Source organism: Myotis nattereri, assembly GCF_964212035.1.
Source record: "Myotis nattereri genome assembly, chromosome: 2".
NCBI lineage: Eukaryota > Metazoa > Chordata > Mammalia > Chiroptera > Vespertilionidae > Myotis > Myotis nattereri.
The window spans coordinates 166,603,651-166,622,747 of record NC_138076.1 but is presented as its reverse complement, the minus strand read 5'-3'; the positions used below and the strand labels follow the sequence as shown (position 1 = coordinate 166,622,747).

General features: G+C 44.1%; 2 pseudogenes across 2 annotated transcripts; one reads left to right on the top strand and one right to left on the bottom strand.

The window, feature by feature from the left end:
• The first annotated feature begins 14,690 nt into the window (after nt 1–14,690).
• On the top strand, nt 14,691–15,117 carry LOC308514448 (uncharacterized protein C14orf119 homolog; annotated as a pseudogene). The gene has a single exon. The product of its transcript is annotated as an uncharacterized protein C14orf119 homolog (transcript).
• A 1,228-nt stretch (nt 15,118–16,345) lies between these two features.
• On the bottom strand, nt 16,346–17,738 carry LOC308514226 (nucleosome assembly protein 1-like 4; annotated as a pseudogene). The gene is made up of 2 exons: nt 16,911–17,738; nt 16,346–16,682 (listed from the first exon to the last, which is right to left on the bottom strand). The product of its transcript is annotated as a nucleosome assembly protein 1-like 4 (transcript).
• Between the last annotated feature and the right edge of the window lie 1,359 nt (nt 17,739–19,097).

Sequence of the window (19,097 nt, the reverse complement as noted above, 5' to 3'; positions counted from 1 at the left end):
ATCAATGATTCTCTCTCATCATTGATGTTTCTCTCTCTCCCTCTCCCTTCCTCTATGAAATCAATAAAAATATATTTTTAAAAACAACACAAGTGGTCGTTGTGTAGGAGCTTCCCCTTTGTAGACTCTGGGTCTAGGTGTCTTTGCAGGCAGGTTGGAACTGAAGCTGCAGCGGACACAGGCCGAGGGAAGTCCCAGGGGCAAGCCACACCGGGCCTGGAACCTACACTGGAGCAGTTGCAAGCTCCAGGGATTCCCCTGGGTAAGTCTGCCTGCAGCCCCAGGGACAAGCCACACCTGGGAAGGAGCTATAGCTAGAGTGGGATGGAGCCAAGGGGAATCCTAGGGGCAAGTCACCCCTGTGCTGCCTTACCAGGCTGGCTGGAAGCTGGAGCTGGTGCAGGCCACAGGGAGACTCATGGACAAACCGGACTGGCCAGAGTTGTGAATGGAACAGGTGAGGGCCTCAGGGAGTCCAGGGGTCAAGCAGCGGACATGCTGTGAGCCTGGGTGAGAGGAGGAACTGAGATGGCCTTAGACTGTGGCTAAAATGCCTGGATTGAGCTCCTGCCCTTGTGATCAAGGATGCGGGAGTTGCCTCCCAGCTGCGAGAGTTTCCACAGCTCTCCTCCTCCTTGGCAGATGCTCCAGGGTTAGTAAATGGATTTCCTTCCCATATAGACTAGGCGTCCCTTAAACCACTGTTTTTCCCTGTACCCCGGGGTGGACAAGTCTGTCTAGGCCAGTGATGGCGAACCTATGACACGTGTGTCAGAGGTGACACGTGAACTCATTTTTTGGGTTGATTTTTCTTTGTTAAATGGCATGTAAATATATAAAATAAATATCAAAAATATAAGTCTTTGTTTTACTATGGTTGCAAATATCAAAAAATTTCTATATGTGACACGGCACCAGAGTTAAGTTAGGGTTTTTCAAAATGCTGACACGCCGAGCTCAAAAGGTTCGCCATCACTGACCTAGGCCTTTCAGTGATCCCTCCAGGCTGCAAGGCTGAACATTGGGTTGGAGGGCCCTCAGTGTCTATCTCTGGCTCTCTTACCGTTTCTGTTCTCTCTCTCTCTCTCTCTCTCTCTCTCTCTCTCTCTCTCTCTTTCTCTCTCTCGTTTGTTGCACTGAAGCTGTTCAGTCAACTCTCAGTTCTTCAAAGGGACTTGCTCTGTCTGTAGCTGTAAATTCAATGTGTTCATGGGAGGAGGTGCTCAGGGTCTTCCTAGGCCACTATCTTGGACTGGAAGCCCCGGATGTTGTCAAATTCTTGATCGATTTGAAAGTACAGCCAGTAGAATTGCTTGACAGTTTGAATGTGGAAGGCGAATAAAAGAAAACCCCACAGAGCAACTGGGAGGTAGAGTTTTCATTAACTGAAATGAAGAAAGATTGTGGGAAGAGTAGATTTGATGAAGGAGAGACGGAAAGAGAAAATCAGGAACAGGTTTTTGGCCATGTTGAGTTTGATTTGCTGAGTGGACATCCAAGTAAAGGTAACCACTAGGAAATTGGATATGTATGAGACTGAAAATCTAGGCAATATCAATTTGGAAATCAGCATATTGATGCTTTTTAAAGCTGGTAAATTCTACTTTTTTGTAAGTCAGTCTGAATTGGGTTTCTGTTGTTTACAACCAAAAAATGGAGTCCTTGTCTTTCTAGACCAGCAGTTCTCAACCTGTGAGTCACGACCCCTTTGGGGGTCAAACGACCCTTTCACAGGGGTCGCCTAAGACCATCGGAAAACACATATATAATTACATATTGTTTTTGTGATTAATCACTATGCTTTAATTATGTTCAATTTATAACAATGAAAATGCATCCTGCATATCAGATATTTACATTACGATTCATAACAGTAGCAAAATTACAGTTATGAAGTAGCAACGAAAATAATTTTATGGTTGGGGGTCACCACAACATGAGGAACTGTATTAAAGGGTCGCGGCATTAGGAAGGTTGAGAACCACTGATATAGACCATTTTAAACTCTCTCCCAAGAAGCTCAGCCTCTACCAATTAGTTGGACAAACCAGCCAACTCACATCTTAACTCCTTTTCCTATCACTCCACACACTTTCCCAGCTACAGTAGCAGCCTCTTCTAGGGCAGAGGAGTTATAACACAACTGAATACTTCTACTAGGCAAAAAATGTAAACTCATAAGGGGAAATAATTCATCGTTCATTTATTATGGATGCTCAAGAAACATCTAGCAGAAAGGAGAGCTTTGGTAAGACAGTAAACAGCAGTGTATTCACCGTTGTGCGGTCTCTCAGTCCCAAATCTTTTGTTTTTCATTTTGTTTGCCCACCAGATTTACATACTCTATTGTCTTCTGGAGTCTGCTAGATTACCTTTCATTGTTAACTCTCTGCTCACGCATCTTCAAAGCTTTCTTACTTTATATAGGATAACACCAAAACTTGACCTGGTATTCAGTGGTCTATATCAGTGGTTCTCAACCTTCCTAATGCCGCGACCCTTTAATACAGTTCCTCATGTTGTGGTGACCCCCAACCATAAAATTATTTTCGTTGCTACTTCATAACTGTAATTTTGCTACTGTTATGAATCGTAATGTAAATATCTGATATGCAGGATGTATTTTCATTGTTACAAATTGAACATAATTAAAGCATAGTGGTTAATCACAAAAACAATATGTAATTATATATGTGTTTTCCGATGGTCTTAGTGAAGTATGGTAGCAATCATCTCAGGTAGAAACTGTAGTTTAACTCTAACCCTGCTGTTTGGTTTCTGTACTTATTTGCTTGCTAAAATAATAGAAAAGTTATTTTGATTTTCTGAATTATATAAATCATCCCATTCAATTAAATACCCTATTGATTGTAATGTGAATATCCCATTGGTTGTGGTCATACTGATCTTAGAAAGCACATTCTTCTGTACCTGGGAAGGACAGCACAATTATCCCAAGGTCAGAGAGCTCCAGATAATATGTCCCTGTTGACTTAGTGGTCCCAAGACCCAAGGTCTCTAGATAATGTGTTCCTGTCAATTCAGTGATCCAGAGACCCAAAACTATAATTTAGATAACATGCTTAAGTAAAACTGCTTCAGCTTCTGTAAACTGCTTTTTTTTGCAAACCAGGTTCCTCATTCCAAACCTTGGGATGTAATCAATACCTTTGTGATCTTTGCCAATATAAATCTGGTGTTGGGGCTGGGGCGGGCACTGTGAGGTCTGGGAGAGTGAAATGCCCCCTCATAGTCCCGGATTTGCAATAAATGTGACTCTTTAATTCGACTACTTGAGGCGTCCTTGTATGATTCGCGGGGTACATTACAACATTAGGAGACCCCTGTGAAAGGGTCGTTCAACCCCCAAAGGGGTCGCAACCTACAGGTTGAGAACCGCTGGTTAATATCATCTCTAAACTTCAAGTGCCTCTTTAGTCTACTTTTCCTCTTACCTGGCTCAAATATTTCATGAACATTTTGCTTCAGCTGAAAAAGTCTATATCCAAACATTAATTATGCATTCTTATATTTTCAGCTTTTCTCCTAGGGGTAGACAGAATGAATAATGGCTCTCCAAAGAGCCCTGGTACTAATCTCCAGAACGTGTGAAGATGCTATTTTACATGGCAAAAGGAACTTTGCAGATGTGATAGGAAGATCATCCTGGGTCAACCAATGGGTTCAATATAATCACAAGGGTTCTTTTAGGAGGGAGGCGGAAGGGTCAGAATGAGAGAAGGAGATGTGACTACAGATGTAGAGGTCAGAATAATGCAGGACCACAAGCCAAGGAATGCAGCATCCTCTAGAAACTGGAAAAGGCAAGGAAACAAATTCTCCCCTAGAGCTTCTAGAAGGAACACAGCCCTGCTGACACTTTAATTTTTACCTTATAAGACCTATTTTCAGGCCTCTAACCTATAGAACTATAAAATAATAAGTCTGTGTTGTTTTAAACCACCAAGTTTGTGGTACTTTATTAGAGGAGCAATAGGAAATGAATACGCTTCTGCTGTGTCCCTGATCTGGATTTCTGTTTTCTTTAACACAGCCTATTCAAATCCCATCCAGGCTCGTATAATCTAGGTTGTTGGGGTTTGGGGTTTTTTTTTTTGTTGTTGTTGTTTTTTTAATAGATTTTATTGATTTTTCACAGAGAGGAAGGGAGAGAGATAGTCAGAAACATAGATGAGAGAGAAACATCCATCAGCTGCCTCCTGCACATCTCCCACTGGGGATGTGCCCGCAACCCAGGTACATGCCCTTGACCGGAATCGAACCTGGGACCCTTCAGTCCGCAGGCCAACACTCTATCCACTGAGCCAAACCAGTTTCGGCTGTTGGGGGGTTTTTTAATATATATTTTTATTGATTTCAGAGAGGAAAGGAGAGGGAGAGAGAGATAGAAACATCAATAATAAGAGTGAACCATTGATCAGCTGCCTCCTGCACACCCTCGACTGGGGATCAAGCCCGCAACCTGGCATGTGCCCTTGGCCAGAATCGAACCTGGGACCCTTCAGTCTACAGGCTGACACTCTATCCACTGAGCCAAACCAGGTAGGGTACTATAATCTAGTTTTTAACAAAATGGAACAAACACTTATTGGATGCTTATCATGTGCAAAGCATCTGGCTAGATTATAGTAGATAAGGAATCCTATATAATAAAAGCATAGTATGCAACCGGGAGTTTGTCCAGGAGTTCGACCAGGGGGAAGGGCCAGCTGGGGGAAGGGAGGGAGTACTGGCCAGCAGCTGGCAGCCACTAGTGACCCTACCAGTGCACGAATTTTGTGCACTGAGTCTCTAATGCAAGATATAAAGATGAATAAGAGATCCCCTAATTTTAAAAGAGCTTACAGTATGGAGCCAGGGGTAAGGTAGAAAAATGAAGGAGGAGTATGGACCAAGTTTGAAGGCACTAGATTGGATCATATATATATATGATCATATATATATATATATATATGGATCATATATATATATCCCTAATATGCAAATAGACCAAACGGTGGAACAACCAAACAACTAAACAACCAGTTGATATGACATGCGTTGACCACCAGGGGGCACGCATGGAATATGGCAGGTGTTGGCAGCAGGAGGCAGAGCGCGAAACATGGCGGGCATCTGCTGTGGTGGGATGGTGGAGCAGGTAAGTGGAGGCACCAGACCAAGGCAGCTGCCATTTGCTATCATCAGGGTGAGTCTCTGGTGCTTACTGAAAATTCTTTGCTCCCATATGCTGTGGTCCTGCCCAGCGCTTGCACCTGCTGCCTGCGCCGGCCCCACTCACACCCACTGCTGGCACCGGAGCCATGGCTCACACCCGCTGCCAGTGCCTAGCGCTGGCCCTATTCGCTCAGTACCATCAGCAGGTGTGAGTGGTGGCTGCCAGTCCCGATCACCCCTGAGGGCTTCTCCACCTCCCTCTGCTCCTGAGGGGCAATCAGGGCAGGAGCTGCTGCTTGCACCCACTGCTGGCACCAGCCCCACTCACACCCACTGTTGGCCCCAGCCCCAATTGCTCTGTGCCCTCAGCGGGTGCGAGCGAGGCCCAGTGCCACCAGTGCATGGGACCGGCTGTGGCGGGAGCAGGACTGCCGGCAGACAGCAGACCAGGGTCCTCAGCGAGAGGGGCCAGGCAGGGGCGCAGAGGATAGGCCGAGACCCGCCCCTGTGCCCACCACAGCCTCGTGGCCCACAGTTTCTTTCAAGGTGCACAAATATGTGCATTGGGCCCCTAGTTGTGTTATATTTGTGGGTACCAGCTTTTAAAACCCATCCTGGAGTTCTCCCAGATTTAAATGATTATGATCTTATTTTTTTATTTTTCATTTAGAACTTGATTCAACAACATTTACTGAGTCTGTTACATGCAAGACGCTGTGCCAGGTACCATGAAGAATTCCCAGATACATAACTCGTGGTTTCTCTGCTGCCTTTTATTGCTTAATTTTTTTGTGTATGTCTTGTCTGGACTGTGGGATTTTTGTTTGTTTGTTTAATACATATGTATCCAGTACCTCCTTTGTTTCAGGTACAAAGGAAGATTCAACGATGAATAGGTATCTTATTTTCAGGTGCTCACAATTTAGTAGGAAAGACTCTCAAAATAATGTTTACAAAACAGTGTGATAAGTGCTGTAACAGAGGGGTGTACAAAGTGCTGCTGAGAGAACTGAGGATGCAGCTGTAAACGAAGCTTCAGGAGGTTAGACAACACCTGAGCCAAGGCTGAAAGATGAATAGATGTGCCAGAGAAACAAGTGAGACAGTGAGAAGAGAAGGTGATAGGAGGAGGGGTGGTCAGGAAGGGGGAAAGGCATTTTGGGTAGGAGGAACAGCACAGGCCAAAATGGAGAATTGTGAAAGAGCATGGAATGCCTGAGCAACGGTAAGAATTTCAGTACGGCTAAAGCATAGAGTGGTAGTGAAAGGACCACTAGAACAATGCTAGAAAGGCAGGTCAAATCAAGTTCAAGAGGAGTCTGGTGCTCAGCTGAGAAATTTGCCTTTTATGCAGTAAACTAGAGGCCCGGTGCACGAAATTCAGCCCAGCCTGCACCCTCTCTAATCTGGGACCCCTCGGGGGATGTCCGACTGCCGATTTAGGCCTGATCCCGTCGGGCCTACACTGGCAGTTGGACATCCCTCTCACAATCTGGGACCTCTGGTTCCTAACTGCTCACCTGCCTGCCTGCCTGATTGCCCCTAACTGCTTTTGCCTGCCAGCCTGATCGCCCCCTAATCGCTCCCCTGCCAGCCTAATTGAAGCCCAATTGCCCTTCCCTGCCGGCCTGATTGCCCACAATTGCCCTCCCCTGCCACGACCTGCCTCCTCCACCGGGACCTGCCTCCTCCACGCAAGGCAGCAGAGACGCCGGGACCAGCCTCTGCTGTGCATGCAGCCATCTTGTGACGGCCATCTTGAGGTGATGTGAGGGCATGATGACCACCTAGGCCAGTGATGGCGAACCTATGACACGCGTGTCAGAGGTGACACACGAACTCATTTTTTTGGTTGACTTTTCTTTGTTAAATGGCATATAAATATATAAAATAACTATCAAAAATATAAGCCTTTGTTTTATTATGGTTGCAAATATCAAAAAATTTCTATATGTGACACGGCACCAGAGTTAAGTTAGGGTTTTTCAAAATGCTGACACGCCGAGCTCAAAAGGTTTGCCATCACTGACCTAGGCTATTATTAGTATAGATAGTTCTGTGTCCTACACAGTTTTTAACTAAACTCTTTGGAAAGATTCCTTTAGCACCACTTGAGAATACAGAAAGGTCTGCAGAGATGATATGGAGAAGATAAGGTCCTGAACCAAATCAGGCATGGAGGATAAGAAGTAATGTTTGGGGAGAATGCCCCTGACCAGTGTTTCTCAGTGGTTAGAGCATCGGCCCATGCACCAAAGGGTTGCAGGTTTGATTCCTGGTCAAGGGTACATACCTGAGTTGCAACCAATCAATGTGTCTTGCTCACATCCATGTCTCTCTCCCTTTCTCTCTCTCTCTCTTCCTCACTCGGTCCCACTTTTCCTAAAAAGTAATGGGAAAAATTTCCTCTGGTGAGGATTAGCAAAAAAAAAAAAAAAAAAAAAAAGACAGAAAAGGTTTGGGAATGATTACATTAGTCTGCTAGAGCTGCCATAATAAAATACCACAGACTAGGTGTCTTAAACAACAGAAATTTATTTTCTCACCATCCTGGAGGCTAAAAGTCCAAGCTTAAGGTGCCATCAGGATTGGTTTCTGGTGAGACCTCTTTTTGTGTCCTCACCTGCCCTTTCCTTTTTGCACAGCCTGAGAAAAAGGGCTCTAGTGTCTCTTCCTCTTAAAAAATTTTTTTTTATTGACTTCAGAGCGAAAGAGAGAGGGAGAGAGAGATAGAAACATCAGTGATGAGAGAGAATCACCAATCTGCTGCCTTTTGCACAACCCCCAGCAGACAAGTGCCCTAACCAGGAATCACACTGTGATCTCCTGGTTCATAGGTCTGCACTCAATCACTGAGCCATATCCATTGGGCTCTTCCTCTTCTTACAAGACCATCAGTCCTATCAGATTATGGCTCCACATTATGAAGTCCTTAGTTACTTTCTTCAAGGCCCTATCACCAAATACAGTCACACTGAGTGTTAGGGCTTCAATATATGAATCTGGGAAGGACATACTTCAGTCTATAACGGAAATATATACCTTAGATAGAATCAACAAGACCTATTATATAATAGTGACTAGTATTTTTGTAGTACTTTATAATTTACAACTTTTTTTAACATCCATTATCTGATTTGACCTTTACTGTAGGAGGGAGGTATTATCCGTATCCTCATTATATAAATGAGTAAACAGACTAGAAGTTAAATAATATGTCCAAGTCTATATGCTAGTAAGTGCTAACCCTGACACTAAACCTGGCCTAGGCCTTGTAATCCCATGCCATTCTGACTCTCTTATGATAGGTGAGGGCATGAAGACTGAAAAGTTGAGGCCAGCTTGAGGATGCCTTACCTTTAGTCTCTAGGGAAGCCCAGAATCTCTCTTAGGTCAACTGCTGCCACCTCCTTATTCAAAACACTTTTAAACTTCTGCCTCACTTTCCCCCGGAAGCTCCTACTTTATCCTTAACGCCCCCTCCTCTAATGTCTTTAGAAACACACACCTGCTCCTTCCTTCACTTTCCTGAGAAGGTGTGGGGGAGAAATGGGAACACAGATATTTAAAAGTTTTGCTTAACAGATTATAGGTAGAATGATCATCCCCTTCCTCATTGCTGACTAATTCCTACTCATCCATTGAAAAAACAAACAAACAAAAAACAAAACAGCTCACAAGTCACCTCTTTCATGATTTCTCCAAATTTGATTGAGATCTTGTCTGTGAGCACACAGAGTCCCAACATACCATGATATCATCAGATTGTGTAAGCACCTTCAGGGCAAGTTGCTATTCCAAGTATCTAACAATAGGATCCACTTCATGTCTGTTATATGCTCATTAAACAAATAAATTATTTCATACATTGTCACATCCTTCCCACATGGTGAGAGACCTTTTATTCTTTATCGTTCTTCCCAGATACAATCTCCTATCACTTAGGGCTCAATGGAGGAAAAAAAACCCCTCCAAGAAGTTTAAGGATACAAGGACATAGAGGCTTACAAAGTAAATTGGAAAGCCGAGAGGGGCCCTCTGGGCTGAAATTCCAGAAATGACCTCCAGAACATGTGAGGAGTGCTCTGCCAGGGAAGCTGTTACCTCTGCCACAGTCAGGAGGGTGGGGCAGCTGTAAGTCACCACTGATGACTGGGCTTAAGAGCAAGCAGCTACAACTCTGATCCAGGGATCTTGAAACTATGATCAGGACATTGCCGTGGCTACGCTCTGATGCAACCACCTCTCAATATTTGCAAAGCTAGAGACATCATTGGATCACTGCTGTAAACATATGTCACATCTCCATGACCTTGCTTGCCAGGAGGAGTAGCTAATGTAGTGTATAATGGTTTTTGTCTCACTTCTGCCTTCTAAATCTCATCCAAGTACATCTGACTGGCTGCAAGGTATTCTGAGAAATATAATCCTTACCTTTCCAGCCTCTGCAGAATATGTGCTGAATGCTAATTAACCATATCTGCCACATTGCATGTCTGAAATCTACCCAATGTCTTATCATCTGCAACTGGGTCTCTTCCTCCTTCCCCACCCTCTTGCTCAGTGCCCTGGTGGCTAGTTTAGTCTTTGGTCTTGTTCCCATTAGTCTAATTCTTCAGACTACAGTTTTCCCTTTTCTGTTACCTGGGTGAGGCAAATATCTTACCTATGATTCCACAGTTCTTTAAAAAAAAACAAACTGATATGTGGGGCTTCATCAAAATTAAAAACTAATGCTCTTTGAAAGGCAATGTTAAGAGAACTAAAAACAAGACCAACTAGATGAAAATATTGTAAATCATATATCTGACAAAGGACTTGTATCTAGACATGTAATAACTTCCAAAATCAATAATAAGAAAACAAGCAACCCAAAAACAAATGGGTAAAATAATTGAACAGAGTGTTCACCAATGAAGATAAAAGTATGATAATAAACACATGAAAAGATATTCAGTGTCATTAGTCATTAGGGAATTGCAAATTAAGACCACAGTGAGATACCATTATACACTTACAAAAAAAAAAAAAAAGTCTGGTCTGGGTGCTGGTGAGGATGTGGAGAAATGACCTCTCATATACTGTGGGTAGGAGTGTAAACCTATAATCACTTTGGAAAAGAGTTTGGCAGTTTCTTTAAAAGGTAAATATATACCTACCATATGACTCAATCATTCTACTCCTAGATATTTACTCCAAAGAAAAGGAAACATATGGGCACACAAAGACCTATACACTAATCCAGTCATGTGCCTAGTTTTCCATGAAATCTCCTTCCCATTTAGTTCTTTTTTTTTACTCCAATTGTTAGTATCCTAATGTGCTCAAGTGGTGAACCCTTAACCTTTTCACATTATCAGCTAGAATCAGAAGAGGAAACTGAGTAAGAGTATTTATATATATAAAAGCCTAAGCGACTGGCCAACTGGCCAACTGGCCGACCGGCCGACCAGCAGACCAGCCGGTAGCTACGATGCGCAATGACCACCAGGAGGCAGACACTCAAAACATGGAACAGACTGATGAATCTCAGAGGAAAGAGGGGTGGGGGAGGGAAGGAAGAGATTAACCAAAGATCTTATATGCATACTAGAGGCCAAGTGCACAGATTTGTGCACCAGATGGGTCCCTCAGCCTGGCCTGCGAAGATCAGGCTGAAACCAGTTCTACGACATACCCTGAGGGGTCCTGGATTGTGATAGGGCACAGGCCAGGCCAAGGGACCCCACCGGTGCATGAATCCATGCACCGGGCCTCTAGTTAATTATATATTTCTGCTTCACATATCACCCCCAAACTTTGAAGCTTGAAATAGCAACAAAACATTATCTTATAGTTTCTAAGGGTTAGGAGTCTGGGAGAGGCTTAGCTGGGTGCTTCTGCTCGGGGTCTCTTATGAGGTTGCAATAAAGCTATTGGCTGGGGCTCCAGTAATCTGAAGGCTTGACTGCTTAGAAGATACCTCACTCACATGGCAGTTGGTAGGATGCCCCTGTTCCTTGCTAGTTGTTGGCAAAAGGCCTCAGTTCCTCACCACAAGGTTCTTTCCAGGGGGAAGCCATGTTTATCCCCATTTTTGGGGGACTACCGCTGGCCTTTATAAAGTTAAGTTTAGATAAGGGCTCCAAGTCATTCCCAAGTTGCGCCCTCCAATCCCCACCCCTTCTTTTTTCTATGCTTGTCCTAGGCCAGGGGTGGGCAACCTTTTTGTGAGTGCGTGCCAAAACCAGCAAAATCTCTGACTCAAAATTCTTCTGCGTGCCAACCCTAATTTTTTGAGAACATGTTACGCCTATTTGATATCTCTTAAGGTGTACATATGTGAAGAACCTTGAAGAAATAATACAATTCATTCGAGCGACAAAAACACAGTATATGATGATGAAAAATACATTTATTTTTTAATGTATACATGTACACTGATAGTCCGACAGAAAACTTTATGACCCCGTTTGATATTATCAGTGGGACTTTTGCTGCTGCATCACTGATGACAGAGATTTTATATCAGGTTTATATTCCGTCAGGCTATTCCTATTACGAGACTTAACAAAATTTATCACTGAGAACAAAGATTCACAAGCGTAAGTAGATGAAAACATGGAGAGTAACGCTATTGCAAAGTTTTTTAAACAGAAGAAATTTTCTGGAATGGCATTCCAAGTCCTCAATAGTTCATTTTCGACACTTCTCTCTGGTACTCCTGTCTCTAATCATTTTTTTTCAATGTTTTCCAAGTCAACTCTAAGGTCAATAAATTTCTGCTTCCAAATTGAGCTACTCTGAAATTCAGTCAACTGCATTTCAAAGTCAGCCATGTCTATCCATGAAAACATTTGTAAGTTTAGTTCCTCCAGTTTCATGCTCTCTGGAAACCTCATGAATTTTGCTGTCTCTTCCAGTTCTCTGAATTTCGCAAATCTTGAGAAGAACTGCTCAATAGTTGACTCGATGATGTTTAAAAACAGCTTTTGAAGGCTTTGACAGTCTGTTCTGTCATCTTTTGGGAGGTCTTTGATGTGCCTCTTGAGGTTTGGGAAATATCTAAATCTCTCACCATCCACATCTCTCTTAAAGACTTCCAGTTTCTTTTCAAAAGCCTTTATGTAACCAAACATAACATCAAGTGTCTTGACAGTTCGTTGTAATTTAACATTTAAGTCATTCAAATGTTCACAAAAATCTGCAAAGAACATCAGTTTAGAAACCCACGTGGCGTCAGACAATTCTTGGTAAGAAACATGTTGGTTATTCAAGAAGAGCGTTATCTCGTTTAAGCATTCAATGAATCGTTTCAGAACCAAACCTTGGCTAAGCCGTTGAACATTGTTGTACAGTTTCAGTCCTTTATACACAGATTCTACCTCATTCAGTAAAACTTGAAATTGTCTTTTATTTAAAGCCCGAGCAGAAATGTAATTAACAACTTTGGTAACTGCATCACTTCCTGCAGTTCCTTCGGGCCAGCTCTTGCACATAAAGCTTCCTCATGTATGATGCAATGATGAAAACCTATCAGTGTATGACCAACTTCTTTCGCAAACAGATTTACAAAACCTGCCTTCTCACCAGTCATGCAAGGAGCACCACCAGTGGTGACAGACACTACTTTTGAAATGTCAGTTTGTCGAGAAGAGAATTCGTTCATAACTGCTTTACATATTTCAGCCCTGGTAGTACGCTCAGGTAGAGTTAGAAGGGCAACCATCTGTTCACATATTTCATCACCTTTACGAAGTCGAGAAAAAGTGGCCAGCCTAGATGACGATGTAATGTCTGTACTTTCATCAATACAAATAGAAAAAAATTGACATGAAGACAAATCTTTTGTTACTTGTTCAGCAGTATCTTTAATGTACTGAATAATCTTTTCTTTTTCTGAGAAATTGTCAAAAAGGAAAGGTGTACATTCTAGCCAAGCTTCTTTAATATACTCTCCATCACTGAGTGGTTTTCCATGTTAGGCAATGACTTTTGAAACTTCAAAACTAGCAGCAACTAAGTTGAAACTGGACCTACCTGAGATGAAGTTCATAAAATTATCAGCCTGTTTTTTTGTTTTGCTGAGTTCACGAGAAATTAATTCTCTTTGTTCCTCTTCGGTTTTATTGCTTATGTTCTTATGAACATTTTCAAAATGCCTTTTTACAGAAGATGTTCTGCAAACAATAGTTTCAGAACAGAAAACACATAAGGCTTTGTTGTCTTTCTTAATCACACCAAACTTTTCTGTCCAGTATTTTTGAAATTCTCTAACATCCTCTTCAGCTGAACGACATCGTTTCTTAGCTGGTGGTCCTGACATTCTGCACAATCTAGAAGGACAGAAAAATACATGAGATGATGGTATACGTGAAAAAGGTGAAAGATGAAAAGTAAAATGTCAGTAAGTGATTAATTAGCTTGATCAAACTACTGTACTGCTATTACTTTTTTAATTAAAGTAAATAGAAAGAAAAATAGTTTGCTATCCCTACAAAATGGTTAGATGGGCGCAACTCAGGGAACAGTAAAGATAAAGCATGTAAAAAATCACAAAATGAAGAACCTTTATTTATAAATCATAATACACTGTATGCATATCAGTTATTATTATTTTTATTTATAAGATTTGGTTTATGGATAACAACAAAAATGTGACAAACTAAAAATATTTCCTAAGGAAAATAACAGAATAAAGAAGAAAGCATAGACAAATACAGCATAATGTAATAGAAGTACGGTAATTATGTAACTTACTTTTCAGCGCAGACGGATACGGTGTGATGACGATGTCACCGGGTTACTGCTGTAGCGCGCATCGAGAGAAACATAGAAATTTATTTCGTTAGTACCGGTGGGCAAAGTGAGAGAGAAGGTTTCATTTTTATAGAGTGAAATTTTGAATAAGTAGGTGAGTCGGTTGTCTTGTCAATGAAAACCCGTTGCGTCTGAGGCTGAAACCAAAACACTGGTCGGATCTAGGAAGGCAGGGAGAGTTAAGGCAGAGGCATAGAAATTGCTCTTCCCCTCTCTTGTCAATCCATGTCTATGGTCTTCAAGATAACTTGTTATGTAAAATTATTTATTTATCTAAGATGCACCTACACTGAATTTATCTGAAAAATAAAAAAGTCGATATTAAGAAAAAAATTGTAAATGAAAGATTATAAGAGAGGGTTTTGCGTGCCAACAAAAGTTACTGGCGTGCCATGTTTGGCACGCGTGCCAGGGGTTGCCCACCCCTGCCCTAGGCTGAGGAATTCAAACTGCTTTTCATCTCTTCTTTAACTTTGCCACATCGTCCTCCCTAAACTCTGGAATTCAGAACCTGTTGCTATCTTCCCATCTTCCTCCCCACATCCTCTTATTCTCCCTTAGCCCTTAAGGTACACTGCCATTATCTTTCAAAGGTTTTATTAAAAACGCGCACACAACTTAGGGTTTTCAGGAAACATGGAAGCGGTGGTGATAGTTGGAGCCTAAGCCCTCTTGTGAGGGTCTCCTGGTGCCCTGTGAGAGAAAAGGGGGGTATGCCACTGGAATCATCTTTATTTTCGATGCAGCTATCCTTCCTTTTTCCCTTACCCTCAGTGCCAGACAATTCTATGAACTCTTCCCTCCCCCAGTGTCTTACCCCATTCCCAGGAAATGAAGTGTGTTCTTCACTGGTTTGCCAGTTGGTCAGGTCCCCAGCCTGAACATTTCCTATAAGACCTGGTGACTAAAGCAGTGCCAGGAAAATTACAGCCATCGCTACAAGATCTACAGCAGCTTAGTGTGTCTGGAGCCAACCGATCACCTTGTATCTTTGAGTGCCAGCTACCTCTTTGAGATCAGTGGTTTCGAGGATGGGCTGAGGAGGAGCGCCATGAATTTGTCAGGCAGCTGGAGGTCAGTGAGCCAGACTTCGTGGCAAAGTTTTATCAAGCAGTGGCTACTACATCTGGTAAAGACTGATAGGCATTAAAACCAGAGAAGATAACCATAGTTGATGGAACCAAAGCCACAACTGTACAGTGAGAACTTCAGATGTGCCACTTAACGGTCTGGGGATGGTATCCTGATTTGCTGACTGAGCTTGCTGACTAGTATGGGCCTGGTTATATCTATCTATCTATCTATCTATCTATCTATCTATCTATCTATCATCTATCTATCATCTGTCTATCCAGGTTTTACCACTTTAATAGAATACTCTAACTAGTCTGTACAAATTGAAAACAGCATCTTCAGTTACAAATGTGTCTAAGTAATAAGGCTGAGCACTCTCCAGGCCTGGTCAGTGTGGGCCCCATGAACCCGGCTGCCAGGGACCAGGGACCTCGGTCACACAACTTGGAGCCCCACACGCCAGCCAAGGACAGGTCGTCACTTTGAACCCAGGGCTTTTAAGACACATGGACGTGGGGCTGAGAAATGGGAGCTAAGGAGACGTGACACTTACACACGAGGAAACGTGTGCCCCGCCCAGCCCTCCCCACGGAAGATGGGCACACAGCACTGCCCACAACCCCACCCGTCCTGGAGGCGCGCTCATGCCACCAGCTGTCAGCGGCAAGAGGGAGCTCTTTCTCGCAGTCTGCGCTCCCAGAGGAGCCGCTGCCACCTCCTCCCTGTCAAGTCCCCAGGTCTCCAGTCACAAACATGGTTTCAGAAACCTGAGGACAAGTGACAGCACGCGCCCCGAGGCTCACAGCACAAAGGGACAAATAAATACGAGGATGAACCACACCAGCTGACGCCTCAGCACCACAGGTGCTACGACCCCACCCCACCCCGAGGAAAATAAAACCAAAGTGAGAACACACGGAGGAGCACGGACCCAGCCCGCGCCGAGATCAGACACAGAGGGCCAGGTGGCTGGGAACGAAGCCTGTGGTGTCTTCAAGGGCGAGATGGGAGCAGAATCTCCAGTCGTCAGTCCTGGGCTCAGGGGCCTTCCCACCCAACGTGGTACCCCACGTGGTCTACTGGCCCCCCGAAAGCAGGCCTGGGGAAGTTTACTGAGCTGCACCCAAGGCCGCAGAGGGTGCCGGGATTAGATTAAACCTCCCACTTCTGAAACGCAGTTAAGTGGCCGCTGTACAGGTTAAGCAAAATAATAAGGAAAGAGGGAAAGTGAAAGTGAAAACCATGCGCTCAAAAAAGGTCAGATGCGGGCGCTGCGCCCACAGGTCCTCACTGCTCACTGCTGCTTGCACGCAGAGGGCTGGCTGGGCTCCTTCTTGAGGCTCAGGTCGGCATCATCCTCTTCTTCTCCCTCCTCGTCTCCTTCTAACTCTTCCCCTTCTCCTTCCTCACCTTCTTCAAGATTGTCGTCATCCTCTATGGCCTCCCCCGTTGAAGCACCCCTTGGGACTAGCCGCTCACGGAAGAAGTGTCCAATCTCAAAGCCGGAGGCTACTGTGAACTCGGAATCTTCATCCAGTGATTCTCCATCCCCAGATGCTTTCAGCCAGCGGACTGAAGAAGTTAAAAAACAGAATCATTGGGGACTTGCTTGGTGATGGTTCTGACAGTGCCTGGACCCTTGTGTTTCCGTTTTTTCTTTAATATATTTTTATTGATTTCAGAGAGGAAGGGAGCGGGAGAGAGAGATAGCAACATCAATGATGAAAGAGAATCATTGATTGGCTGCCTCCTGCAGGACCTCCACTGGGGATCGAGCCCACAACCTGGGCATATGCTCTGACCAGGAATCGAACCGGTGACCTCTTGGTTCCTGGGTCGACGCTCAACTGCTGAGCTACACCTGGCTGGGCTCCGTTTTTTCTTGATCGTTTTGACTGTAACATGTTTTCCTTTCTTCCAATCAATAGTGCACCCGTCACAGTCAAGTATTTCAGGGCCTTCGAAGGAGAAGGGGTCAGCCTTATCCGGCTTGGACTTCGTCTTGTTGTTCGTTTTGGTCAGGACTGAATTGATGAAGTAGTCGCTGGGCTCAAAGTGGAACTCGTAATACAAAAGACATAGGCTGGCCAGGGTCTGAAAACTTCGCTTTAATATCTTGAAGATGTTTCAAGATTGGCTCATCATATTCCTGGACTAACTCGCTCAGCACATCCGCTTTCTGAAGACGGTGAAAGAACTCCGAATCCCTCTGGGGCTGGCTCTTCTGCTGTCTCGACTTCTTTTTCTGCAACGACTACTTTACTTTCCATGTCTCTAGCCAGTTTGTCCTCCTCTTCATTCTCACTGTGCCACTCCGATTCTCCATCTGTCGACTCAGCGTCACCAGTGACAAGCTCCGTTCTTTTGTCAGAGAGGCTGGTACAGCGCCGCGTATGTCCTCTCCAGGTCATGGACCTCTCCATAGAACTTGGGTTCTATTGAGCGCACTTCACCTGAAGTTGTTTCAATGCATTGATTCTTCTTTTTACTGCTGTAGGTAAAGACTCTATGTAGCTGCAAGGAGTGTGGGAGGCATTGTCAAGCCACTCCTCAAGGCTGCCCAAACTCGAGGGTTCCGGCATCACCGGATTGGTGAGCTTCTCTGTAGCACTTGCATCTTTAGCAGCTTCCAAGGAATCTGACGGAGCCCCATCTGAAAAGCTGTTATCTGCCATCTGAATGTTTTTATCTCCTCATGCCTCCTGTGGCAGTGGCAGCAGCCGTGGCTTTCCTCGCTTCTGGGATAGCGCCCCAGGCCTGGTTATTTCCATGTTAACTGCACATTAGCTGGACTCCTAGCGTAAATGTTTTCCATCTAAGCAAATCCAGCTTAGCAATCTGCCTCTAGCTTATTTCTTTCCAGGAGATGTCAAACTCTTAAGAATTGAATGACTGCTTCTGCAACTATACCCCAAATCACCTACATATAACTCAAACCTAGTGCTGGCCCATGGGGATATAAAGTAGAACCCTCCTACTTCAGAAACAGGAGAGAAGGGCAATAAAAGGTCATGTTTTTTATATTTAGCTGGATTCAGATGTCTGGTTTCACCTCCCTTAGCAGATTTTTAGCATAATTATGTGATATCCTAACCACTAGCTTTCCTCGATGATTTAGTAAAAATTATGGAAAAATCAGAAAAGGGAGATAATTAGTTAGTCCTTCCTCCACATTGATGTGTGTTTGAATCCAAATAGCAATGACTTTTTCTGAAAGCATATGTGATATCCTTGGAGCTGCTAACAGATATTCTGTGAGTTTGTTCTACAATAATAAGAAAAAAAGTGGCGAGGTTGAACCAAGATGGCGGCATAGGTTAACGCCGGAGTTTGCTGCCTTGAACAACTACTTCAAAAGTGAAACCAAAAAACGGAAGGGACATCACCCAGAACCACAGGAACGCTGGCTGAGTGGAAGTCCTACAACTAGGAGGAAAGAGAAACGCATACGGACACTCAGAGGAGGCGCAGTGCTGAAGTCAAGTTCTGAGGTGCAGAGTGCGCGGAGCGGGCTGGCGGCGGAGGGCGCGGTTGGCGTTTTCAATCGGGAGGGAGTTGCAGACTCTGAGCTCCAGATCCGGGCGAGTCTTTAGGGACCCAGACTCAAACGGGAGAAGCGGGACTGTCTGGCTTCGATCAGAGCGAGTGCAGCTTTCTCTCTGAGCTTTGCAGCCATTGCTGGGACTCAGATAGGCAGAGCCCCTGGGGACAGGACTGAGAGCCGCCATCACTGCTCTCTCCGGCCCACCCTGTTGATACTGTGCGACCCGCCCCGCCCAAGCCCTGCACAGAGGCATTTGCCGGATAGCCTCAGGCAAAGGCTAGATTAGCACCTCCCTAGAGGACAGAAGTTCTCTCACTGTAGAAACAGCTGATTCTCATAGCCACTTGGCCTGGAGGTCAAACCCTCCCTGGTATTAGCTACAACAATCAAGGTTTATAAGACTGCGAACAAAGACCACTAGGGGGTGCACCAAGGAAGCATAACAAAATGCGGAGACAAAGAAACAGGACAAAATTGTCAATGGAAGATATAGAGTTCAGAA